The sequence below is a fragment of the Pteropus vampyrus genome, unplaced genomic scaffold (assembly GCF_000151845.1).
Source record: "Pteropus vampyrus isolate Shadow unplaced genomic scaffold, Pvam_2.0 Scaffold7, whole genome shotgun sequence".
NCBI lineage: Eukaryota > Metazoa > Chordata > Mammalia > Chiroptera > Pteropodidae > Pteropus > Pteropus vampyrus.
Window position 1 is genome coordinate 8,489,134 of NW_011888788.1, and position 11,877 is coordinate 8,501,010.

Here is an 11,877-nt window from a genome sequence, read left to right on the forward strand (position 1 = left end):
TGCATTAACTGAAATAGCAGAAGTACACTTTGTCTTGCTTAATGTGTATTGACAGCCTATCGTCAATAGATAAGCAGGAATGAAAGGAAATATCAGGTAAAAAGTTAGAGACCCAATGTGTGGGTTATTCAATGCACTCCTGAAGTTAATGTAGATTTTTTTTGTCTGTACTTTTTCACTCAAAAGTAAGAATTTAAATTTTGAAACCAAAAGCATCTTCTTCTTTGCAAAAAGCATCTTCCATTTTGTAAGACAGTTTGGAGGCAGGTGGTAATTGAAGATTTAAAGAGCAAAATTTCAACTCTGTTAAAAGCAATTGTGTGTTTAAATTATTCCTAAATAGGTAGATAAGGCTGAATTTTCTGTCTCTAATCCTCTTCTATCCCTGAGGCCTCTAGGCTTCCTCTTTCTTGCTTCAGATCTCTTTATGTACACCTGCTCACCTTCATCTTTACACAAATACACTCTCAGAAAGATTCTTCCTTAGTAAGAATGTAAGCCATTGCTACCCCCTGCCTGGGGACTTGCATTTAAATCTTATTTTGCTGCAAGAGTGAAAAGAATAAACAGGCTTTTTCCTTGTCAAATGGATTTCAGGCCTTTCTGAGGAGACAGCAAGTATTGAGTGAGGGTCCTACCTGAGAGCAGATAGGAGATGTTACACTATCTATCACCTTTGCTTCTGCAAAGGCTGACCTTGGTGGCATTGATCATGCAGAAAGAACTATTTAAATGAAATAATATTTGATATTGAGATGATACCTCATAAATTGATGTGAAGAACATTTATAAAGAGGAAATGTAATTCTGTACCATTTCTGACATTTGTATTCTAAATAGTCAGAGGAAAATGAGCAATGGGTATTTCCTAATCTCCCCTGGCTAGTTCAGTAGGAATGGAGACATGCAAAACTGGCATTCGCTCAAGTAGGGTTAATGGTTCTCCCTAAAGTAAAAAAAAGATACCTCAAAAACGTTTTATGAACATATTCCCTCCTTCCTTTATTCAACACATACTAATTGAACTTTCAATGTGTGTCAGGCATTGTTCCAGGCCCTTGATTTTCAGAAGAAAACAAAACTTCATAGATAACTGTGTCACCTGGGGATATCATGGGAGGAAGACATGTAGCTTTAGAAACGTGCTCTTTGATTTAAATTGTAGAGAATATGAAAAACTTCTGAAGACAATGGAGCTAAGTGTAGTAGGTTCTAAAACACTGTTTTATCTGTGTATCAATTAGAAATCTTGCTTAGCTGGCAATTGATTTTCCTAATAATGATGATTAAATAACACAAGAGTAAAAATGCTCTCTGGATCATGAAAGAAAATTAGGTTCTGTTTAACACAGAACCTGTGTTAAATGTATTTCTTAATTATTTGAAAGTCTGTGTGTCTCAATTAATCAGGCAACGTGATTAACTAAAGAAGGTTTTTTCTTGGCTTAGCATGATAACACTGAGTTTACTGCGACTTGATTGCTCAAAGCAAACAAGTCTGTAAAAATGTCCAGGAGTGAGAAAGAGGCAAATATATTTTAGTATTCATAGGTTGATGTAAAAGCCAATTGTATGAAAACCTGAGTCCAAAAAAGACCAGTCAGACTGGTGCTCAGCGGTTCAAATCAATTATGTTATTTAGTACAAAGCTACAGAACTGCATATACCAAAAACTTAGTTATCAGCTACCACACATTATCTCTGCCTGGATTTTATTTTTCTTCTGGTGAATCGACAGAGACAATTCTTCAGGAGAGCCTCATCTGGAAAGAATGAGGTTTGGAGGAAGAGAGAAAACAGATTGGCATTGCTCCAGGCTGTCCAGAAATAACCAAGTAGAACATCTAACTCATTGGGTGGCAAGCCAATCAATGTCTTTTTCAGTTCAAAGTCCTAAAAATTATAAAACAAAAGCTATTCTGTGAGAGATGAGCCTTATGGGGACATACAAACAAAAAGTATTTGGGTTCAAATGGCCATGGCAATTTACTGATTGTTTTTTTGTCCCCAAACTGCAGCATATGCCTCTGAAGTCTTTGAAATGATACTATGTGGTATATCACTGTATAAAGGAAAAATTCCTAATAACTGAGTCATTGTGACAGGTTTCTTTATTAGTAGAGCAAAGAGAACACTTGAGACATAATAATGAGTTTTAGGCCCAATGCACTTGGGGTAGAAGAAGTTCATAGCCCTAACCACAGGGAAGAAAACATTAGTGAGAGAATCTACTTTTAATCAGAACAATAAAAAAGGCTTCAGTTCAGAAAATCCAGAGTCGGGGGAGGGGAGAGCAGTAATCAAGCAGGAGAGAAAAACGAATAGCCAATCTACCTCACAATAGAAACATAAAACTCATTTTTAAAAAGTGCCAACATATTAAGGAGCTTGGATGCACTCCATCCTAACCATAAGTAAAAAAATAAACAAACTAAAAATCAACAACTCTTCTTAGATCTATCAGAAATTGAGGTCACAGGGCAAACCACTAAACCACTGCCCCCAAGACTGAAGAGACAAACAGACAGATACGGAAAATAGCAGAACATTAACTCATGAGCAAAAACCTTCTCAAGAGCCAGTACCAGGGTAAGAAAACCACAATTGTAATTAATAAATTGCTGGAGGCTCAGTGTAGATAAGTCTAAGAGTTAAAAACTGTAGTGACCTAGTCATAGTGGGGGGCTTTATTGAGTTTTATCTCCAGGAGTGCTCCCAGCTTCCCACCGAGAAGATGGGAGAAAAATCTCATGCTTCCAGCCAGAGCACTTCATGCCAGAGCACTCTCTTCTTAATAAAGTCTTTTCCCAGGAGAAACTATTTTTACCAGAGCACCCATTTGATGGAGGTGGCATAGATCACATAGAACATAGAAGATGGCCAAGCTGGAGGGTTACCTGACTCACATCAAAATTTGTCTGAGAAAGCCAATGATTTTCAGGATTAATGTTTTGCTGCAGCATAACTTAGCATACACTTGCTAAAATACGTGCTAATTACTACATCGTTTGGAAGTGATGGTCTGGGGTTTTGTTTTTGGAAAGACTATGAGGCTAAAGACAAGCTCAAGGAAAACAGTAGCAAGATCAGTTAGCCTATCTCCCATGAACAAGAGGAGGAGTATTTGCCAACTGTAAGATCCTAGCCTAGTGCTGCCCCATAGATCTTTTAGCAATGATGAAAATGTTCTATATCTGCATTGTCCAATATGGTAGCAACCAGCCATACGTGCTATTCAGTACTTGCAATGCAACCAATGCAAATAGGAAACTGAATTTTTAATTTTATATAATCTTAATTTAGTCTTGTGTGAGTAGAGGCTACCATATTGGACAGCACTACTGCAGTCCATACTCTATTTGCATACATATTGGGGACTTAAAGTGGCAAAACAAAGAACTTCTGGATCCTAAAGAGTATGTTTAATCAGTCCTTTAAAAAATTATTTAAAATTAAATATAACATGATTCTTTGTGAGCATGGCCTATTTCTTGAATTTCTTGAGACTGTAGGGTGAGGAAAGTTTGGTTAGTAGTTTTATGCTTCCAAATATAATTTAGTAAAAATTATGATTATTAAAAATATATTATATTGTCTTAATACATTATCCCCTTTAAGTGTCTTAATTTGACAATTACCTAAAATGAGCACTAAGTCAAGCATTTGAGCGGAGGTGTCTTCTTTGGTATGTGATCCCAGATTCTCAATGAAGAAGCAGAAAAGTGAGACAGGGATGGAAGAAAGCCAATGAAAAATGTATTATTTAGTGAGTCACTTCTATAGGCAATTGGGGTATAATCCTGCTGAGACTCTCTGGGACACTGCATAAAGGTACACTTTATAATTGTTCCCCTGAGAGGAGAGGAAGCAGGAGTATTTATCTACCTTCTCTTATTTCTGATTAATTGAGGGTTGATCGTGTGGAAGGCTGTTAACATCCTAGTATTTCCAGCTAGTTTAGCTGGAGCTGCTCCTATGCCAGAAAAAAACCTTAGAGAGAGGTAAACATAGAGGCTTGTGTAGAAAGCTGCCTTCATGGTCAAGACCTGTCCTCCAAAGCTGCAGATGACCTCCAGGATGGGCTAAGGGAATATCATCAGTGTACCGACATTATCTGCTAAAATGTTCAAGAATATTATAAAACTCATCCTTGGTTCCATTGCAGTCTGGCCTACATTATGCATAAATAAACAGAATCAGAACAGTGTGATCCAACTCTACCAACATCTGAGTGAGTCGGTTTGTGTAGCACCTGGAAAGTGTTTGCTTTCCTGATATAAGAAACTGTCTTGGCTATCACGTCTTTTGCTTTTGTAATCTATTCTCTTCTTTCTGTTTGGAACACAGATGAGATGTCTGGTAGTCTAGAAGCTCCATTGAGACTGTGAGGCAACAATAAACCACCAAGTTTAAGGTATAAAAGATATGTAACTCAGTGTGAGTTTTGGATATTGTAGAGTAACTGCACTGGTCTTGGACTGCGATTCTCCTGACTTCTTTTTAAAGTTCTATTTGTTTAATTCTGCATTCAAAATTTTGGTTATATACAGATAAATGCTCTCTGAAGGGCAGAGAGCCTGTCCAATATTCTCCAGTCACACTCATCATCTTTCAGTTCCAAGCCTGTCATTGAATATGAATTTAAAGAAGGTATTTGAAGGAGTTTTAATCATATAGATGGTCCTCCTTTACCACTAGAGAGGCAGTTTATTATTTACCTCCGCTCAAGTTGGGTATTACTTCACCTTTCAATGAATAATTGATTCTGCATTTGTGTCTACCCAATGTGTAAAATAATGCCAGGATTAGGCTAGTCCTGAAAGAACTCATAGAAAACACTGTTGCTATCCTGTCCAGATCCACATTAACAGGAGTAATGCATCTGTCCCCCAGCTGCTGTAAGCAGAAGCTTTTAACAGCTTACAGCTGTCCTTTTCTTCAGACACATTCTCTCAGCTCCTGAGAGCCACCTCACCCAGAAATGCCTAGGAGATTCTGTGTCCTGCCCCCGGGAGTAGCTCACAGTTAATAATTATCTGAAAGAGGGAACAAAAAGGCCATCCCTCTTGCCTCAAGGTGGACCAACTCTGGTTCCATGCCTGCTCCAGAGCTTGCTGCAGGATCCAACTGAGACTACATAACAGCTAAGACAACCTCATTGCTTGGCTCCTTCCTTTACTCTATCTTCCTTACTTCCTTCCCTTTCTCCAGAGAGCCCTCAGTCACTAAGGCACTTGCACAAGAACCCCTATCTCAGAATATTCTTCTAAGTCAGGGGGCCTGACTTAAGACACATTTGAAAAAAATTTAACACTTTGTTCTAGTCTCTTAATCTATGGAGAAAAGTTATAAGTGCAATCAATGATATCACATCAATGTTTTTAACACACAAAACACATTTATTTTTCAAAACACATTTAGTATCTATTAATAATTGTCAATTCTTTAAAAGAATTGGTAAAAATTAGGTATTTTCTACTGGAGAATTCACAAATGTAGTCTTTATACAAGAAGGAAGGCTGTTCACTGTGCAAAAGTAAGATGTATGCCAAATCCTACATAATCTCAAGTTGCTCTGAATCTCCCTTCCACTTAAACATTCACTCCACCTAGAAGTAGAATACTCAAACTAAGTGAAATATCTTTAAGACTAATTTTACTTCTACCCTAATGAATAGAATCAAGGAACCATAGATGGGAAAGTGGTTTGGGATTGTCGTAAATAGATTTCAGGTTCTACAGAGGCATAAACTATCAGGAAAAGTTCTTTGTAATATCAGTCAGGTGCCCAGAGGAAATTAATATGTAGATATCAAAAGCATAAGTAGACTCCTAATACTGAGTCAGACACAGAATCTGGTACCAGAGTGACTGGATAAGAGATTCTAATTAGAAAATGAATATGCTCCCCTAAGGATCTGACTGAAGGGTGAAGTTTCCATTTATTTGAGTTGGGTATTACAGTCAAAGCTGGTTTTGTTCCATCCATCAAGGGAGAACTAAATGTGTTCTGTGAGGCATTACCTGCGCTCTCTCTTCTTTATAATGTCTGATTTCCTGGAGATGTGGATATATGGAGAGAATTTGTTATATGTTTTAGGTTCTTTGGAAGAATAAATTTCATACATGGGGAGTAGGGTACCTTACTAAGTTTTAGACATTAATACTATCAATATAACTCATTATAATAATATTATTAATATAAAACAAATCTATATGTTATCTTATAACAATGAAGGATATATTGTCCATAGTACTTCACTGATTTATTTTCATACAGGCACCTTCTGGCCATTTTCATTCTCTCAGCAAATATTTTAAAGCTCCTATTATACCAAAGATTCAGTGCTAGACTGTTGAGATCTTATGATCTAATAAGGGAACAAATGTACAAATAGAACTTCAAATCATGTGCAAAACGATGTGTGTTAAAAGACAAACATGAAATGTCATGGAGATTAAGAAGAGAACAAACAAAAAAGATCTTTAGCTATAGTGACCACTGGAGGAAAAGATGGCAGATACCTGAAATCATTATCAACATCATTATAGATATTATTAAATAAGTCAATATGTTAAATAGAGCCAAACAATGTTGTTATTTCACGAGTTAATCTTTTTACAAACCACGATCACCTTTCTAATAATATTAAGCACTTTTCACAAGGACTTTGAAAAACTAAAGCTTCCCCCCCCCACCGAAAACATCCAAGAATTTTGAAAAATGACTTACCAAATGGAAAACTCTCTTCAAAAATCTTTGGACACAAAATTCTAGAGAAGAGTAATTTTGATGACATTCATCTATGAAAAGAATGCTTTTTCTAGCATATCTAAAAATGAAGAATCTCATTTTGAGTTTAGGTTTTCAGGGTACGGGTTTTCAATAGATTTTCAATTTTTCAAAGTCATCAAAAATAAAAAGGAAGAAGGAAGAAAAAATATAAAGCCATATCTCATCTCTAGATCTCTGAAACATGAAGGGAGGGAGAAAGACAGGAAGAGAGAGAAAGAGGAAGAGAAAGAGAACACAGATTCGATAAAGAGTTTAAAGAAAACTTAATACTCATATATGTTTGACTATCTTTTCAAACAGAAAAAGGAAAACTTTCACTAGTTTGGGAGTGAGAGCATAGTAGGTATTAGAGAGAATAAAAATATATAACAAATATCAGAACGTTTACTATTACCTTCTGTTGTTTGAGTTTTTAAATGAATTTCCAGAGTTATTTTTCTTGGTTGTGCATATAGAAGAACAACATGCTAAATAGGAAAAAAAGGAGTTAGGAACATATTCTTAGAGTAGGAACATATCAGTTATTTATTCACCAACTATTTCTTGGATGTCTACCATGCCAGACACTATGCTAGAAATCAGGAATGCAGAGAAAAACAAGATTTAATAACAGCTTTGAAATCTGGTTAGGTTAAAGAGATACAAATATAGTACTCATTAATATCAATAAAACTAACTCATAATATGTTCCACATAGTCTGTCAAGCACCTTACATGCAGTTATAAAGAAGATGGTATCTTTCTATCCTCATAGGTGAGTAAACAGGAACTCATAGAAGTTCAATAACTTGCCCATGATTCCCTCTGCTGAAGTTAGGTTCCTAATCATCATACTATTAGGATATTTTTAAAGAGCTATTTTTTATAAAAGAAATGAGAAACTGCCTAGAGTTGGAGGGAAGAAAGAGAATTTGTCAAGGCTCTCCAGCATTGGTATTATTTTAGATAAGTGTTAAAGGATGAGTAGATGGGGGCAATGAGAAGAACATATGCGAAAGTCCAGCAACATGAGCAAATAGCAGTTAGCTCAGAATGGACCATTGAGTAAGCTGGGAAGAGAAGTAAGAGATGAGCCTGGGAAAGTAATCAAGATCCCAGTGGGCCTGATATATCTTGTTTAGGTGTTTAACAAGACATTGAAATTATTAGAAAAGGTGTTATCTTAGGACAAGTTCCATGCATGAAGTCCCTGAGACAAGGATTTAGGTGCAAATGATTTATTAAACAAACACTCCCAGGAGAAACTGGCTGGATAAAAAGAGGACAGAGAAGGGAAAGAGGCCAATCAAGAGTGCAGTTTTAGGTGAAATCCCCGTCTCAGCTTAATCCCATGGGGGAACTCTGAAGAATAAATTATATCTCAATAAGTTTTGCAGAAAGGCAAATAATTTGGGATTTCTACTCCCACACCAGTAGGTCATTGGCTACGAGCTGCCCCAGGGATATAAACTTCCAGAGATCTCCAGTTCTCTGTGAATATGGGTAAAGCAACTCCAAGAGCCCAATGGTGGACCTCTGAAAAAGGATGCAGAACCCAGTCGTTACCAGCAAAGCAGGCAGAAGTTGGGAGAAAGGTGTACAGAACATATGCAGAGCACAATAGTATTTGCTACAGGTGGTAATGCCATAATTGTCATGAGAATGACATTTATTAGAATTAGAATTGTCATTAGAATTACAATGACTCAAAAACATTGAAAATCTTGAATTGAAAAACATAAAATCTCCAGACAAAAAATCATCTATTAAACAATGATAGCAACATAGGCAGAGATGAAAGGCCCATAGAATTATAAGACATAAGAACAAAAATGAGTAAGAAGCTTAGATATTACCCAACCCCATTACAATTTGCAGATGAATAAATCATGACCAAAGAAATCACCATGCCCACCTAATTAACGGCAGAGCCAAACAAAGTATTGTTTTCCTGACTCCAACTAGTCTACTTGCTATTCTATATCTGCAACTTTGGAGAGGCATTATGTTCAAACCCTAATTTGTAACAATAAGACAAAGATTTCTTAATCACTGAGATTTAAAATTTTCTAACCTCCCTTGCAGTTGGATGTGACATGTGACTGAATCCTGGGATGTAAGTAAGGACAATGTTCCTAGAAGCGTAACTTCCAGGCTTGCCTCATAAAAAACACCCAGGTGGCCATTTGTATTTTCTTTTTACAGCTGCTGGCAATCTAAGGACGACTCAAAGGAAGTAGAGAAAGATAGATCAACAAAATGGAAGGATCCTGGATCACTGGATGACTGTAAGGAGCAACTTCTCCCCAGCTCAACTACCAATCATCCTCTATTGGACTATAACATTTACTAGCAAGAAATAAACATTTACTTTGACCAGTGACTGAAATTTGGGGATTATTTGTGACAGCAGTTAGCCTATCCTAATATGAAAGCCATTGATAAATTTCTTCAAGTGGTTTTGAGCCCCTTTAAGGCACCAGTCTGATATAGTAGGTAATCCAAAACTACATAAAATATGGCCCTGTTCTAAACTAGTCTTCAGGATCACAGCAGGAGAGAGAAGTCATAAACAAAAGAGGACAGCTTAAGGCAATAGATGCTATAGAAATTAAGAGCAGTAATAGAAGACTTCTGGTTGCGTTGTTCACAGACATCTTCATAGAAGAGATGGTAGTGCTCTGAAACCTTGAAGGATGTATCAGGATTTTGATAAGATGATAGAATGAGAGTGCACCATAAAATGAGGAATGGCCTAAGATAAAAGAGAATCAAAGACAGATTTGGGAGTCCTCTCAGGATAAAATCTAGAAAAGTGGGACTAAATTTTTGAAGACTGAATTTTAAGCTAAGTGGTTGAATCAATTAGCTGTTGCTGTATAACAAATAAACCTAAAGCTTAAAGGCTTAAAAAACAAACAAACCCCTGTTTGTTATTTCTTATAGGTGTTTGAATTGCCCAGGAGTGTTTTGCTGTTATGATTCAGACTTGACTGATCTTTACTTGGCTCTCTCATGCATCTGCATTCAGCTAATGAGTCAGTTGGATAACCTCGAGTGGGAGTAATTGTCTCTGATCTCTAAATCTCTAATATTCCAGTGTGGTAGGCTGAGATTATTCTCATATTGGTAGCAAGGGACAGAAGACAGATGACTAAATGCACAAGCACTTTTTAAACTCTTCACTTGTATCAAATTTGCTATTCTTGTTAAATAATGTAAGTCACGTGGTCAAGCCAAGAGTCAGTATGTGAGGGCACCTTCAAGGGGTATGGAGAGAAGGAAGTATGAGAAATTGGGACTATTAATGCCAAAAATATCCATAATTGGTGTACACACCAATTATGAAGTGTGAACAAAGGACTCTGAAACTAGAACTGCCTATATTCTAATCCCATCTCTGAAATTTTCTAGCTGATTTTGGACATAGTATTTAACTTATCTATGCCTCAGTATCTTCACATAAAAATTGGGATAAAAATATAACCTACATCACAGAGTTGTTTGAAGATTCAAAAGTTAATTTACGCAATGCGTTTAGAGTAGTGCTTGGCACATGTTAAGCTTCCTCCATATAAATGTTGGTTGTTATTGTCAAGTCAATTTTAGAGATTTGGCAGATGTTTCTATGTGTGCACCCAAGGACATAGGGAGAGGTGGAATGGCGAGGTCCTAGGAAAAGACTTCCTTGAATATATCAGTTTCCCTTAAATCGTCCTTTATAACAATTCTAATTCCTTTATTAACTGCTAACATCTTTGAGCTTGAACTCAGCTCCGCTAAAACAAAAGACAATAGGATTTGTCTTTGGGGTGATGGGAAGATCATAGGCCATTTCTGGTTGCCAATTGGCTTTATCCATGGAAAAGTAAACTTTCTATGTCTTCTTGACAGGAAGTATTTGAAACTTGGAAGTTATATTTCTACTCTCCCACAGAAACTGGCAGATAGGAGCATTGTCTTCCTAGATGATAGCATTTAAAATAGATGGTTCCCAAATCCTTGAGAAAGGTATTCTTGGGTTAGAAAACTGGCAAGAGACTTAAAAAATAAAATTACCATCAAAGGGATAGAGAAATATTTAGTTACAAGTTTTCAAAAGTCAATGCTCTAAGAAAAAGGAGGTCAGTGGATTAGAGTCAGAAAAAAGCCAAGGTTTAGTCAAGCTTAGGGTAAAGTTAAAACTTTCTTGTTCAAGACAATTTTTTATAGTTTCTATATGCTTTACCACTTCTACATTAAACATAGGAATTAAAAATTCAAGATTCAATAGTTGGCCAGTCAGTTACATTTATTTTACAGTATTTCTGGTGAGATTTTAAGCTTGTGGTGAGTTACTACTTTAGACACTAAGCAGTGCTCTAGTGACTATTCAAATGCCTACTTTCTGGCCACAGATATGCTAAACAAAAAGTTTTACATAAATCAAGAGAAGGGCATTTAAAGTTTTCAGAGCAAATGGCATTAATCAAAACAATGAGCGAAAGGAAAAAAAGATAAGGATTTTAAATTTCTACAACATATTTTTATGTTTAGTTTGTAATGCATCTATACATTTCTTTCCCCGAATAACATGTTTTTTAGAGCATATTTTTATTTGGATCTGGTGGTGCAGATGGTGGAGGGGAAGTGTGAGTCCCTTGGGGTGCTGAGAAAATGAGCGGGTTGGGGCTGGAATATAAAATGAGGAATAAAGACTAATCTAGTAAGTAAAGGAGAAAAGAGGAACAAAAATAATATTGATAATGAGATCTGAATGATAAAAGAGAAAGATTCTTTAAAGAGTAGCGTGGGTATCATATAATAAATAGATAGATAGATAGATAAATATCTCCACCTATGTGTCTCTCTTCATTCAAACTTCTCTCCACCCCTGCCACTTTTGGGAAACTCACCTAAAATTCTCACTTTTCTCTTATAAAAAAACACATAAATGGAGTGAGTCATTTCAAAATGAAGTTGGAGCCACCATTCCAGAGGAACTGCCTTGCATATTTTGCTCCTTGAACTTTTGGGAAACTCACCTAAAATTCTCACTTTTCTCTTATAAAAAATACATAAATGGAGTGAGCCATTTCAAAATGAAGTTGGAGCCACCATTC